The following is a 16,241-nucleotide window of genomic DNA, read 5'->3' as shown; positions in this document are numbered from 1 at the left end:
ATCAGCATGGAAATGTCCTGTTATAGATATATCGCTGATGAAACATAAACTTATGAAGATCATGCTGAACCAAAAAATAGTGAGTGTTCTACGTGACAAAAAATCCCTATTTGAGAAAATTTGGTCCCCCTGGCTATCATACCTACAGGTCCCTGACACATTGAGTTGATTACCACAAAGACTGATGGAAGATTCCCAGATGGATCCACCCTTTCTTTTTCTTTCCTCCTTCTCTTCCACATCTTTTACTTTTGCCAAACTTGGTATTATGCCTCTATGGGACGTATTGCTTCTCCCTTTTTCCCTTTTCACCCAGACACACCTGAGTGTAATGATGAATGCAAGTTCCCCTATAAGGGACTGATGCAAAGCATGTCTGATTCTAGAGCCTTCCTTACTACACAACGTGGGTTGAAGGCTCCATTGCCTCATAGGTCAACCTATTGGGATTTATTCTGGTAAGGTTGTGTACCTGTGATCGCACTGCTTAGCACACATACATTGTAGTGGGGGTTGGCCGGATGTTGACCTTGCACTATCCAGAAAGTTTGAATGTTCTACCAGTAGTTCATAATTAGTTACGGTCCTGGCTTCTATGCCAGGTTTAGTGTGCTAAGATCCTCATAGTAGACCTAACCTGCAGGTTATGGTCTTCAATAATCTCTATTGTACCCCACATGTGTTTGATTTTTTATGCTACATGCTCGGAGTATGCAAGGATTGTTCGCTGCTCTACTAAGTGTTTCCCTTCTTTTTCCTGTTTCCAAAACAAATAATAAAAGCTATTGACACCATCAAAAGGGCAATATCCCTTTAAATTACACTACCAGATGTGAGGCCTTTGGCTTGCAGCACTTCTAGGGTGCAACCCTTCCTTTGACTGGCTGTCACATGGTCAAGTTATTTCAGCAATTTATTGCAGAATTGCCAATGGTTTTTATGTGTTGTAAGAGCAGAGAGAGCAAGGTGCGAAGCAAGGCGAGCTCCACGAGTGGGGTTATTAAACTTCTACAATGTGCAGATTCAAGGGTTGGGCTGAAACACACTACTGAAATAAATGCACTTCATTATGTTTGATTTGGTTATTTATTTCTGAGGACACGTTTTTCTGCAGTACCCTCAACTGCCTGCTGGGAAGTGCTACATTCTCCTGCTGTCTAGGAGTTACCCCTCTCCTGTTTCTAACAGAGCCTGACAGTGTCCATAGACATCAAGTGGCAGTCAGTCCTGCTGGTATACCCTGATCACTGAAAAAGCTTTCTTATATAAATTACTTTTTGATAAACATGCACATATAGATTGGCTGAGCATGCATGTTTATTCCTATGAAGTAGAGAAGGGAGATGTACATTCCATTCTCCCGTTACTGCAGTACCCCCAACAACCCGCAGGGGGGCTATAGTCTTCTGCCCAAGTCACACCAATTACCAGTTTTCTTGCTATAGAGAACAGTAAAAATGTACTGTATGACCTAACACCCAGTGTGGTGTCGGTGCCCTGCCCCTTCTACCAGATCATAGGAGGTGATCTTATCCTCCTATGGTATGCCAAAAAAGTAGAGGACTCACAGAGGTCCATTATTCTTTCATAAATTTTCACATGTCCCCAACTGTTAGGATATTAGATGACAGTCTACCAATTTGGATCGTTTTATGTTGTTGTACTGTGCAACAACAGAGTAGCTAGAGCTCCAAACAAGCATTCTCTGGGAATAAAAGTATTTGGAAAGTAGGCCCCTGGCACCAGGACCTCTGTGTGTGCGGTTCCCTTGCCTTGTCCTACTCCATAGCACTAAACAAGCTTGTGTGTCTACAGTGATCCTGGTATGGTAAGATGCCATGAGATAGTCATACTGGCCAGAAGTGCAAAATTAGCCAGAAATGTCTGGGGGACACATTTTTTGCCTAAAATTCCTTATGAATGAGCTGCCGACTCATCACAATCAGGGCAGCCATCAGGGGGGGACAGCCCATACACATGTAGGGGGCCCAAGTGTTCCGAGGGGCCCGGCCACCCAGGCCCCAACCAATGAGACCGAGTTGTTGCTGCTGTAGTAACTAGCAATTGCTAAAGCAGGGCGGCTGCAGAGTAAGCCGATGCAGCTGAAGGAATGTCTCTTTACTGAAAATATGAGGCTGTCTCTTTGCTGGATTGGGATGTTTCTTTGCTGAATATATGAGGCCGTCTCTTTACTGGATTGAAATGTCTCTTTTCTGAATATATGGGGATGTTGCTTTGCTGGATTGGATTCATTTTCATGTATTAAGTTGTAAAAGTGTTAAAATGGAAGTGGGTACACTGTAGGACTTGGTGGGATGGCCAGTGGGCGGATTTGGTGGGAAGGCCAGAGGGCGGGCCCTGCAGAATTTTGATGGTCAGGCCCGGATGGGCCCAGGCCTAAAGATGTGTAAGGGGCCCCAAAATTTCTGATGGCTGCCCTGATCACAATGGATAGAAAAGTGCATTGTTCTTGTATAACAATGTAGCACACTACAACACACAGTATATGCACTGCGTTGAGGAGCACTGTGTTGCGTCGTGTGTGGGGTTCTGCTGTACAATGCATTGGTGTGCAATTCACAATGAATGGCACCACAACGCACTGTACATGGAGCAGGTGCTTTGCCATGCATTGTTGAAAGGTTTTAGAGCATGTTACCAAAACTCACAAGAGTGAATGATCCCTCAAAACATTTCAGTGAAATGGAGGCGACCTTTACAACATTAATGTGCCATGCTTAAAAGTCGCCCATGATTAGAACAAAAACCGAAATTGTTTATTTTCCATTCTTGTTATTCTTCTCAGATTCAAATGATTCAAACACAGGTGAAGCAATCATTCGAACCTTTTTCCAAGTTTTTTTTGCACAATATTCTTAAACACAAGAGTGACCGTAACTGATTTTATCCATAAACAACAAGAAGTAGCACATAATATCTTCCCTCTCTTACCCTTATCGCTAAAGCGATGATCCTCCATCAGATGTCACCGCATATGCAGTCCTAAATCATAAATTGAGTCAATGAACTTTTCCAGCTACTCCAGTCGACTACTTGGGGCATATTTATAAAGGAGCAAATGGATGAACCAATTATTTGTCCCTTTTTGGGCACAGAATGGACATTGCATCGCTCGCCGCATTTAAAACACAAGCTGAACAACTTGCGCACATGCCAGATTGAGCATTGCTCATGGGTCAATTCAACATCTGTTGCTCCCAAAATTCAGGTGGTAGCAGCATTCGCTGTATTAATAACACGGCAATTGCTACGCTTATTATTTTGTACACTGGTTACAGCTGTCAAATTTATAATTTTAATGATCTGTTATGCAGACCTTTGGTCACCCTTGTTATTTCCTACCTTGAAAATCATGATTTCAGACTGAGATCGCCACTTGCTTACAATGGCATGCCAAAAGTGACTGCAAAGTTGAATGCATTTTTTTTTGTGTTTTCTGATCCTTGCAAACACAATTAGATAATTCTTTAAAGCAGTCGGAACCATCAATATGCAACCACAAAATCTTTAGTGGCTATGGATATACCTTTGATCATCAGTGAACATGCTTTGATAGACATCCCCCAATGTTGGGCATAGAATTGTTTGGCTTTACTGTTTGTCCCCATACGTGTTGTCCCACTCCTCTCCACTCCCCCCCCCATGAATAAACATTTATTCTCAAGGGACTAGAGCAGGCATTTATTAAAAGATCCTTGGCGGAATTTTTTTTTAGCGGTTGTACTAGCACTTAGCGCTTATTTTACCTAGATTTTCTAAAGCTTAATGCCCCGTACATACGTGCAGATTGTCGGCCGAACTATCGGCCGTCTTTTGTCCCCGGGCTGTCGTGTCTGTTGAAAAGTGCAAAAGACTGCACAAGAATTTTGTCCGCCGACTACAGCCGACTGCAGAAGTGATGTCATGTGATGGTTAACTTTCCCTGTGTTTTTTCTTTTCTGAGCATGCCCAGTCTTGCAAATCTGCTGTCTGTCGGCCGAATTCTGTATTGACTGGCGAACAATCGGCCGCTCTGGTGTCGGCATACAAAAATTTTAATGCTTGCACGACAGATTCTTTTCGGCTGAAAGTGCGCTGTCGGTTGTCGGAAGCATCATACTAACAAGCCGAAAATCGGCCGATCGGTCGTCGGCCGAATCTTTTCGGCCGACAATCTGCACGTGTGTACGAGGCATAAGGCTCCATTCACATCCAGTTGTTTTTGGGCAATTTTCTGCTCTAATTCTCAGCTCTAAAATTGCCCAACAAGACAAATCCCATGTATTTCAATGGCCCCTGTTTACATCTGAGCATTCCGTCACCTTAAAGTGGAGTTCCACCCTATTTTTATACTTACCTCCATCTTCTCGCTCCGGGTCACCTGAAAAAGAAATGGATAATCGCATATTTTTTTTTTTTTTTACTTACCTCGTAGCGAAGAAAATATACTTACCTTACTTCCTTCTTCCTCCTTCCTCGGCCGCGGCCCGTCGTCACTTCCTGGCTCTGCAATGATTCCTGGGAGCTGGACGTCATAGCTCCCAGGAATCATTGCGCCTGCACCGGCCCCGACGTCAGTTCCGGGTCGCGCGCGTCATCCCCTTCTAAACAGCTTCTGGGCATGCCCAGAAGCTGTGGAGGGATGACGCGCGCGACCCGGAAGTGACGTCGGGGCCGGCGCAGAGCATCGTGGGACCAAAGAAGGCGGAAGAAGACGCCGAAGAGGACGCGCTGGCTTCAAGCTGCCCACATCTGAGATGGCAGCGCTGGACAAGACGTTTGCAAGGTAAGTATTTGTCCTAACAGGTAAGTGCAACCCGGGACAGATCAGAGGCTAGCCATTGTGGAATGCACTAGCCCTGACTGTCCCGGGGGTATTAAAAAAAAAAAAAAAAATCCAGGGTGGAACTCCGCTTTAAGCAAAACGTCCATCGCTCAAAAAAGTACATGAGCTATTTTTTTGGCAGATTACAGGCATTTTACTGCTTTTCATTGGTCACTTGTCAACTCAAAACACCTGCATAAAAATGCTGCAAAAACGCTTCACAAAAGAAACGCCTTTAAAAATAGCATTGCCTAGATGTGAACGGAGCCTAATGCCTCGTACACACGCATGGATTATTGGCCGGGAATTTTTCGGCCAACGTCCGATCGGCCGATTTTCGGCTTGTTAGTATGATGCTTCCGACAACCGACTCCGACTTTTCGGCACGAAAAAAATCTGGTGTGCAGGCTATAAAATTTTTGTTGGCCGTCAACACAACGGCCGATTTTCGGTCAGTCAGTACAGATTTCGGCAGACAAAAATCTGATGAGCAAGACTGGGCATGCTCAGAGAAGAAAAAACACACGGAAAGCAAACCAACACATGACATCACTTCTGAAGTAGATTTTTGTTGGCCGAGAAAATTTGTGTGCAGTCTAGGCACATTCCAACCAACAAAACACCACTCTGGACAAAAGTCGGACGATCGGTCGGCCAATAATCGTTGCGTGTGTACGAGGCATTAGAGGCACTAGAGCCATACGTAGTCATATCTGCACACTGATGCACTTTGGGGTACTGCAAAAACACTTCACAAATGCCAGAAGAAAAGCCTATAAAAATAGCAATGCCTAGATGTGAACAGAGCCTAAGATGCACTAGAGCCATACGTAGTCATAGCTGCACACTGATGCACTTTGGGGTACTGCGTTTTTAAGCGTTCTGCGTGCTGCAGCATAGAGACCCATCTTACAAGTGTGCCTTGTATTTCAATAAATGCTGAAGCAAGTATATACTGTAGGTGCATGTCCAAAAAAAAAAAAAAAGAAGCATAGTACATTCATGTAAAGACAAAATTTAAATTCATCAAAAACACGGTCACCCTGAAAAAAAGCATGCAAAAAAAAACACACACACACCCAAAAAATGCCATATAAAACAACAAACCTTTAAAAGTTCCCAGGTATGCACGTCCTCCTTTAGGGCATTTGCAAAAAAATGTTCTCACGAACAAATATAGCTCACATCTGTGAAAGTAAAACTTTTAGAACTCGTCGGTGAACTTTAACCGTCACTAACCTCAGAGAATGAGTCCAGGCACGGTGACACGGTTCCAGGAGTCACAGGATGGGATGCACACAGGGAACTGTCACATTGACACAGGATCCAGCGCTGCTCCCACTTCCACAGCCTTCGGGATCCCTGGACTGACTATTAAATGAAGCAGAGGGGGGCGGGAAGGAGGGAGGAGGAGGGAGATACAGCGCATCTAATAAAGAGGTTATAGAGAGGCGATTACAACACACTATGGATGCAGGGATGCAACTGGGAATCATGTAGCCCAACAGCAAAAATGTTAAATATGTAGGCTGCTATGAATATTGCTATGGCATTGTATGGATTGGATCATGCCTGCCTGTCGCAGAGAGCGCTCGCTGCATGTGTGAGTGACCATCGTCAGACTCAATGCACAATGCCAGACGCCCGGATATTTCTATCTGGATTCAATTTCTGAACCCAAAAATCATTGTTTATAAAAGTATGCATTCTCTTGCAAAAATCAGTGTATACGTTTTTGCTCTGAAAATGTCGCAATGAAAGGTATACGTACGTAGCGACCGCTATCTTTTAGAAAATGCAACTTGCCTGGCTGCCATGAGGAACATGAAGTTTCAAGACATTTATATTTAGTTGCACACTTGCCATTTGCGATTACCTGCGGAAGACGCAGCGGGGTTCCATGTGATTGGCTTCATGCGGGAAGCCCCATTTAGAGCAATGGGAGGCTGACAGTGCTCATAGTATTTGCAGCCATTTGCATGTAATCATTCATGCAACGATGACAGTCTGCTTCCAGGAACGATCATCTACAGGTAGCTGTGGGTTCTGTCAGCTTCCCATTGCGAAAAGGTCAATTGCGATTACCAGCGAGAGACTTAGCGGGTTTCCTTGCGATTAGCTGCGGATGGGAAGCCCCATTTAAAGCAATAGGAGGCTGATAGAGCCCGCAGCTACCTATGGATGATCAACCCTGGATGCAGACTGTCATCTGCAGGTAATCGCTGCATGCAAGGCTGCTGTTAGAAATCCCGGGGCCCCGTACAGCCGACCTAATTTATCAGGACAATATTTTTACTAAATGTACACTAAAATCATTATTAGCGGACACAAACATAACAGCGAACCTGTGTGAATTAGCGCTTTTTAATTGTTTTTTACATTTTTTTTTAATGTATAACTTTTTTTAGGTAAACAATTTTTTGATTTTTTTTTTTTATTATTTTTTTATAAGGGGGAGGGGGGGGGTCAGAAGCAGGCAGAACCGGGAGGGGGATCGGTGTCGGAGAAGCAATTACAGGAATTATGTCCTGTGTCTGTGTCTCTCCCTGCAGCTGGCAGGAGGGGGAGAAACTGGCTTTCAGCTGCTGCAGAGAACGGCACAGAGCTTCCTTCTGTATTTACCCCTCCGCCCAACCGCACCAATTCCCCATGCTGTTGGGCCCCCCCTGTGTGCCCGGGCCCCCTACAGGAGGATTGGTCCCTTCCCTATCAGCAGCCCTGGCTGCATGAACATGCAAATGGCTACAAATAGCTATGGGCACTGTCGGCCTCCCATTGCTTTGAATGAGGCTTCCTGTCTGCAGCTAATTGCAGGGAACCCCGATGAGTCTTCTGCAGGTAATCGCAAATGGCCACATTTGCAAGTGTGCCCCTAAAGATACATTTCCTAAAACTTCATGTTCCTAATGGCAGCAGGCAAGTTTCCAGAAGATAGCGGTTGCTGTGAATGTAACCCTTTCATTACGACTTTATTTTTAGCACAAAAATGTGTACACTGATTTTTGCAAGAGAAGTCATGCTTTTTTTAAAATGATATTTGAGTTTGTCAAAGGTTCAGCAATGCTGAGTCTCCTGCGGGTAATCACAAGTGTAAATGGGGCCTTAGACTTGCAAAAAACAGGAAAGGTTACGTTTTCTTCACAGGGAGATTTCCCTTTTCTTCCTGTTCTGAAGACACAACAGCAGGGGAGAGGAAATCACTCCAAAGTGAATCCCCTCTGATTTAGTTGTCACTAAAACAGATGTCCCCACTCAAAACAGATGTCCCCGCTCAAAAATGTCTCCTCCATTCCTGTTCTGGTGACAACTTAAAGTGTCACTAGACCCACATCGTAAAAAAAACTATCAATGAATGGTGTATTACATGCCATTCATACTCACTCAGTCACTATCAGATTTGTTTTCTGTTTTCTGCAAAAAAAATCTGGTTGATCCTGCTGCTCTCTATCTCCCCCTTCTGTTCATGTATCCAATTCAGGTAGGGATTTTGCAGTTGTGGTGGCAACTCTGCACATGCTCAGTTTTCAGTGAATTTCAAAGCTGAGCATTTCCTCCCTATCACATCTTAACAGCCCATGCCATTAAAGAGTCCCACTTGTGGGTGTATACACAGTGGTAGATGACAGGCCAATCCCTCTCTCCTCCTCCATTCCCACTAACCAGCTAAACACAATGGGGGTAGGATATAACATGTAGATTAATGGTGGCTTCACCGCCCTGTCATTCTAAGACACAGGGTGGAGGGGCGTGGCAAAGAAATTTGCCCATACCATGGTATTTCCAAAAAATTATAAAAATGTGATTTTAAATATATATTTGTATGACAATTTAAAACAGTTTATTGCTATTATTTATTTATTTTTACTCTGTATTCCAAAGGCTGTTTTTTTTTTTGTGACCAGCAGCAGAGAGCTAGAAGCTCCTCCTGCTTATTTTTCCCTGCAGACAGGCTGGGAGAGAGCTGGGTCATGTGACAGCTGTATATTGATTAGGAATAAGGTCAGTGGTGGCAGGTGCATTGGGGGTGCAGGGGCGCCAGGGCGCCGCCCCCCCTATCCATGCATCCGGCCCCCTATTCTACATGCGGGGCGCCGGATGCATGGAGTTCAATGGGTTTTTTTTTTCTTCTGAAGCACTTGATTAGAGCCAGAGGCTCTAATAGGCTTCAGAAAAGGGTGGACCGGGGGCGCAGAGCAGTGCACCCTGAGCCCACCCATTGTGTGACAATAGCGAATGAATATTCGCTATTGTCACACGGATCCTCCTCCTGGCAAATCAGGAAGCGGGTCCGAGAAGGGGGAACGCTGTGGTCACTCTGCATTGAAGGGGGCATGCTGTGGTCACTCTGCATTGAAAGGGGGCACGCTGTGGTCACTCTGCATTGAAGGGGGCATGCTGTGGTCATTCTGCATTGATGGAGGCACGCTGTGGTCACTCTGCATTGAAGGGGGCACGCTGTGGTCACTCTGCATTGATGGGGGCACGCTGTGGTCACTCTACATTGATGGGGGTATGCTGTGGTCACTCTGCATTGATGGGGGCACGCTGTGGTCACTCTGTATTGATGGTGGAACGCTGTGGTCACTCTGCATTGATGGGGGCACACTGGGGTCACTCTGTATTGATGGGGGCACGCTGTGGTCTCTCTGCATTGAAAGGGGCAAGCTGTGGTCACTCTGCATTGATGGGGGCATGCTGTGGTCACTCTACATTGATGGGGGCACGCTGTGGTCACTCTGCATTGATGGGGGCACGCTGTGGTCACTCTGCATTGATGGGGCATGCTGTGGTCACTCTACATTGATGGGGGCATGCTGTGGTCACTCTGCATTGATGGGGGCACGCTGTGGTCACTCTGTATTGATGGGACCACGCTGTGGTCACTCTGCATTGAAGGGGCACGATGTGGTCACTCTGCATTGATAGGGGCACGCTGTGGTCACTCTACATTGATGGGGACACGCTGTGGTCACTCTACATTGATGGGGCACGCTGTGGTCACTCTACATTGATGGGGGCATGCTGTGGTCACTCTGCATTGATGGGGGCACACTGTGGTCACTCTGTATTGATGGGGGCACACTGTGGTCACTCTGCATTGATGGGGGCACGCTATGGTCACTCTGCATTGATGGGGGCACACTGTGGTCACTCTGCATTGATGGGGGCACGCTGTGGTCACTCTGTATTGATGAGGGCACACTGTGGTCACTCTGCATTGATGGGGGCACACTGTGGTCACTCTGCATTGATGGGGGCACGCTGTGGTCACTCTGCATTGAAGGGGTAATGCTGTGGTCACTCTGCATTGATGGGGGCACGCTGGGGTCACTCTACAATGATGGGGGCATGCTATGGTCACTCTGCATTGATGGGGGCACACTGTGGTCACTCTGCATTGACGGGGGCATGCTGTGGTCACTCTACATTGATGAGGGCACGCTGTGGTCACTCTGCATTGATGGGGGCACGCTGTGGTCACTCTGCATTGATGGGGGCACGCTGTGGTCACTCTGCATTGAAGGGGGCATGCTGTGGTTACTCTGCATTGAAGGGGGCACACTATACTTTGATTGCTGAAGGCCCCTTTCACACTTTTGTGACATCAAAGTCATGCACTTTTTTGCCGCAAAGCAATGCCTATTACATTTTTCTGTTTGCGCCCCCCAAAAATTCAGCCGCCACTGAATAAGGTAATATTTTAATTAAAATATTTACATTGCCATCATAAATTTACAGAAATAGAAGGGATAAAGTAATCTAGCACCCTCCAAGGTGGGTGCTAAAGAGAGAGAGTATCGTTTTGGATTCTTTCTGCTCACCAGAAGGTTTGCCAGGTAAATCTATACTGTTCTCTGCCTACCAGAGTGCAGGATCTGCTAGTGAGGTCTGCTTAATGTGCTCAGGTGCAACTCAGTGTTTCACACTGGTCCAATAGTGAGGCATATTGGACAGTAGGAGGAAACCTGACAAATGAGGGCACAGGCATTTAGTACAGCCCTGGAGGAAAATGCCTCCTTGCATGCTGGGATACTGTATAAATGCCAGGAGCACATGTGCTCTGGGTCTTTCAGCTGGAGAGTAAGGATGATCGAACTTTCGAAAAGTTCGGTTCGGCCAGAACATCCGAACTTCCCGAAAGTTCGGCCCAGATTTCAGAACCCCATTGAAATCAATGGGACCCGAACTTCGGTAATCAAAAAACACCATTTTGAAGCCCTCAAAACCCAATAAATGCCCCTAAAAAGTGCCTAGGGTTCTGGGTCATGCCCCATTAACTATTAATCACACAAAAAAAGTTCTTAAAAATTGTCATTTTTGATAAAAAAGCCAATTATTGAAAAAAAAAAAAAAGATAATTTTTCAGTAGAACAGGGATGTGGTTCGGGAGCCTACTTTAACTTTAACACCTATATGATCTTTTTTTCTGGTTCTGGACGTGCTACAGAGCTGAAACTTCACATGTACACTTTTTAGACCCCCCAGATACTAAATCCAAAGTAAAAATCAAAAAATCTCTTTTTTTTTTTTTCTTCAATAATTGGCTTTTTTATCAAAAATGACTATTTTTAAGAACTTTTTTTTGTGTGATTTTGTGTCTGGGGGGTCTAAAAGGTGTACCTGTGAAGTTTCAGCTCTGTAGCATGTCCAGAACCAGAAAAAAAAAAAAAGGATTGTTTGTATTAGAAAACTTTGAGCACAGGAATATGGCTTCGCTGCTGTAACACCTTGCCGGTTTCAAAGCAGGCATTTTTTTGGGTTCTTTGCAGTCAGGAAAAACATCTGAACATGTGTATAGTGGTACTGTGCACAGTTCAGATGTTTTACCTGCCTCCAAAACCCCCCAAAAAATGCCAGCAAAAACACACCTGGGCATTTTTTTTTTTTTTGATGCTAGCGTTTTTTTGGCATTTTTTTGGGTTCTTTTGATGCCAGCAAAACATCTGAACATGTGTATAGGGGGTATATATAGACATATATGTCTGAATATATACCCCTAGACATATATAGGTGTGATAGTAGCAGAAATATATTCCTGTAAATGATTTCATTAGCGCAAGCATTTATTTCTGCTACTATCACACCTATATATGTATAGGGGTAAATATTCAGACATATAGGTCTATATATACCCCCTATACACATGTTCAGATGTTTTGCCTGCCTCCAAAACCCCCCAAAAAATGCCAGCTAAAACACACCTGGGCATTTTTTTTTGATGCTAGCGTTTTTTTGGCATTTTTTTGGGTTCTTTTGAGGCAGGCAAAACATCTGAACATGTGTATAGGGGGTATATATAGACATATATGTCTGAATATATACCCCTAGACATATATAGGTGTGATAGTAGCAGAAATATATTCCTGTAAATGATTTCATTAGCGCAAGCATTTATTTCTGCTACTATCACACCTATATATGTCTAGGGGTATATATTCAGACATATATGTCCATATATACCCCCTATACACATGTTCAGATGTCATGTCTGACATCAAACATGTCCTCAAAAAAGCACTGGCAGTGGCAGCCCCTGCAGCATAAAAAATGCTTGGCTGGTGAGAAGCCATATTCCAGTTACAAAGCTATTCAGAGAAATGATCATTTCTCTATAGCGGTCACCCTGCTATGGAAGGGTTTTGTCACCCTGCCATAGCAGTCACTGCCAGTTAACCCTACACTACACTACGGTCCCCTTACACTTAACACTTTCCCTACAGAAACTCAATTTTTGAAGCTAACTTAAGTGTAAAGGAGCACTCTAACTACACTAGATATCCCTTTCCTCACACTAAAAATAGCTAAATGACACTTTTAAAGTAAAATTAACAGAACTGCTTCCATTCTCTTCCATGTCCAGTATAACAATGCTAGGAATATGGCGGGGGCGATCTTATATACTGGGGGGCGTATTCACTAATGATTGGTCTAGGGACCCCCTAGTCACTCCAATCACATTCCTAGCATTCTCCTGCCCCCTCAATTGGCTTTTGCTAATGGTTCTGGTCTAATCACGGGCTTTTAAAGCCCATTTCCTGAAGCATTGCATTTTGGGCGGTTCTGGTTGCCGAATTCCGAACTTTTTGGGCAAAAAGTTCTAAATTCGGCCGAACCTCGAACACCCAATGTTCGGGCCGAACCGATGGTGGACCCGAACCGTTCGATCATCCCTACTGGAAAGCAGAGTCCCAGGGGCAGGAGGCGGTTGCCTCCTCCTCTGTAGAAGTTGCAATGCGTCCTCAGGTGTTAGGCCCGAGGGCCTAAAGAGCTAGAGAGGAACTGAACCCAGAGGTCCTGTAGAGCTGACTGGAAGGGAGACACTGGAAGGATATGATTCTGCATACAGTGAGTACAGATCTATGTCTAGGGGCCTGACCTGAGGGGGACCACCCCTGCAGCTAAAAGAGACAGTGGACAGGTGTTAGTAAAGGGGATGCTAGAGAGTATCCTGAAGATAATGTAGTTCACCAAGTCTATTGCTGGAGAAAGAGCAAGGAGACTAAACCCTTTCCATACACGTGGCAGTGTGGTCAAAGCAGTGTGAATGCTTCCACAAACAACCTGGTGAGGCCAAGTGAGAGTTGTCCTTATTAACTGAATATAGTTCCAGTTGGAGTATCCCACTATTCCCTTCTCCCATCCAGGTTCCACAATAAATACTAAAAAAAACCAACACCTCTGGACTGTTTATTGAGTAACGAGCCATTGTAAGTAAGGATGAATGTGTGAACTGTACCCTAAGTGACTGTCTGCTGGTAATCAGAGGAGGCCCAACAAGTCATCATACAGCAAGCCATACGGGGACATTGCTACAGTAAATTAAACAGTATGTGTTCTGTACAGTATTACTTTGGATTTTCTGTAAGTGGTCATCAGAACAAATAAAGAGGGCGAATCCCCCACACAGGGTCACAGAAAACAACTCCTGATAGGGGTTTGAATTCTTCATTACTTCATCCAAATCTTAAAAGAAGAAAAAAGTTTTGATTTTATGTACACTTTAATATTTGCAATGTCATTGACTCTAAATAAAGTATACAGATTAGGAACAAAGACTTTTTATTCATATTCCAGGTCAGTAGTTGGGTAACTATTGAAGACAGAGGATCAGCATGTAAGACAACTTTCATGGGCACATTGGCAATGGCAGCTTGCGTATCTCTCCCATAAGTTCAGGTTTCTTTGAGGGTCCATTACAGTTCTGCGTTGTAGTAAGGTCCTCATCAACACATGCGTTACCACCACCTGCGACAATGCACATTACATGTTATAAGTCATTTTGAATGGCACCTCAATTAACTAAGGCAACGCAACTGCGTTACAGCGCCTTGCAATCCATGTTAGTTGCTCTTCTGTGGTGAAGATGAAGCATCAGTTGGTTAAATTTTTAACAGCTCTGAAAACAACTACCTACTCTTCCATTTTTTAAATAAGGAAAGGTAATACTTTTATTTTCAAGAATGAAAAATCTAGATCAGGCTAAAGCTGGCCATGCACCATAAAATTTCGAATGAACATTATTGAAAATATTTGCCGGCAAACTCTCAATACATTTGTTGACTCAAATGTCATTCGAAAGTGCTTCAAAATTGTGTCTGTTTTTAACATTCTAAACTAGTGTTATAAAAGTGATCCAATAATACAATGAATAAATAAATAATGAAAAGGTGCTGGTGAAGATTCAGTGTTCATAACATATAGATAAATGCACCAAAAACACATCAAGTGATATACAGTGTTAGAGTCGGTTCACACTATGGCGACACGACTTCGGGGCGACTTGAACAAGTCGCCATGCACCGCGACTTCGGCGCTGCTTGCACTGACTTCACATAATGGAAGTCAATGAAAGTTGCTCCGACTCCGGCCAAAAGTAGTGCAGGTACCTTTTTCTCCTATTAGAACGGTCGGCGTACGTTCCATGGCCGCACCGGAATTTACGTCCAAACCAAGTGACGTTATTTCTAGTGCGGCCGTGGAACACGCGCCGACCGCTGCCACGCTACAAGGCTAGTACACGTGAACTACTGGTTAAGACAAACAAGCTCCCATATAACAACTTGAGCCATCTTTCCTGTGCCAGGTGGGCACATGAATATGTAAGCATTCACTTTTCTACTTTGTTTTATTAATTTAATAAAAGCGGGATTACACTATTTGCGGCTTCCTGTTTCCCATCTGTGCTATATTGAGGGAAAGACCCAGGGGAGATATCCAGGGGACCCCTTTTGAAGGAGAGTGAAGGAGGAGTTGTTGTATCCCAGGATCTTTTGGAGTATTGATATGAGCGCTTGTAGGTCTGTGTGACCTGTGGAATTCTGGTGAGCATATTCATTTTACACAAGTTCACGAGGTGGAACACCTGGATGTTCACGTTTACCACTGGATATATTGCACTGACTTTTTTCAGTTTGTTGCACAGTTAACCTGCGCATCTGCAATATTGATTTCATATTTACTTTGGAGCACAAATATTTATCTGCACTATTTACATTACTGTATTTTGTTACGCTATCAGTTACATATTAACCACTTTACCGCTGAGTACCGTAGTACTACTGCGGCAAAGTGGCTCTTGTAGGTCTGACGACGTAGACCTACGTCGCCAGACTCCTCCCCTGTAGGCGGCGCTCGTGCGCCGCCGGAGGCGCGCTCCCGCTGTTTTCATTCACAGCGGGAGTCGGGCCAGGGGAGGAGCGGCGGCGATCGCCGCTGCTCTGCCCCGATCGTCGGGGAATCGAGTGAGGAGATCCGCCCGCCTGTGTAAACAGAGCGGGCGGTTCTCCTAAGTGACAGGGAGTGACAGATCGGAGTGTTCAGCATAGCTGGACATCCGATCTGTCCCTGTCTCACACAGTCACCTCCCCCCACACACGTTAGTAAGCACCAGGCATACATTAACCCCTCCCTCTCCAATAAAATTAACCCCTTCCTTGCCAGTGTCATTTTTACAGTAACAGTGCATATTTATAGCACTGATTACTGCAGTAATGTCACTGGTACCCCCAAAAGTGTCAAAAATGTCAGTCAAGGGTCCGATCTGTCCGCCGCAATGTCGCAGTACTGCAAAAAAAATCGCAGATTGCCGCCATTACTCGTTAAAAAAAAACACCAAAAATTACATAAATCTTTCCCTTAGTTAGTAAACGCAATAACTTTTGCGCAAACCAATCAAAATACGCTTATTGCGATTTTTTTTTACCAAACATGGGTAGCAGAAAACAAATTGTTAAAAATATTGTTATTTTTTCAAAATAAACGCTCTTTTTTTGTTTATAGCGCAAAAAGTAAAAATCTCACAGGTGATCAAACACCACTAAAAGAAAGCTCTGTTTGTGGGAAAAAAAGGACGTAAATTTAGTATGGGTACGGCGTCGCATGACCGCGCAATTGTCAGTTAAATTCACACAGCGCC

General features: G+C 44.5%; 1 protein-coding gene across 1 annotated transcript in view; it reads right to left on the bottom strand.

Annotated features, from left to right (window-relative positions):
* Positions 1-6,207, bottom strand: part of LOC309554642 (uncharacterized protein) — a 215,408-nt gene extending 209,201 nt beyond the window's left edge. The window contains exon 1 of the mRNA XM_082256361.1: positions 6,065-6,207. The gene's annotated coding sequence lies outside the window, so the exon portion shown is untranslated. The remainder of the gene's footprint in view (positions 1-6,064) is intronic.
* Positions 6,208-16,241: the final 10,034 nt, after the last annotated feature.

Source organism: Pelophylax lessonae (assembly GCF_965119305.1).
Source record: "Pelophylax lessonae genome assembly, chromosome: 4".
NCBI lineage: Eukaryota > Metazoa > Chordata > Amphibia > Anura > Ranidae > Pelophylax > Pelophylax lessonae.
The sequence above is the reverse complement of the archived record's forward strand: the minus strand, read 5'-3'. Positions and strand labels throughout refer to the sequence as shown.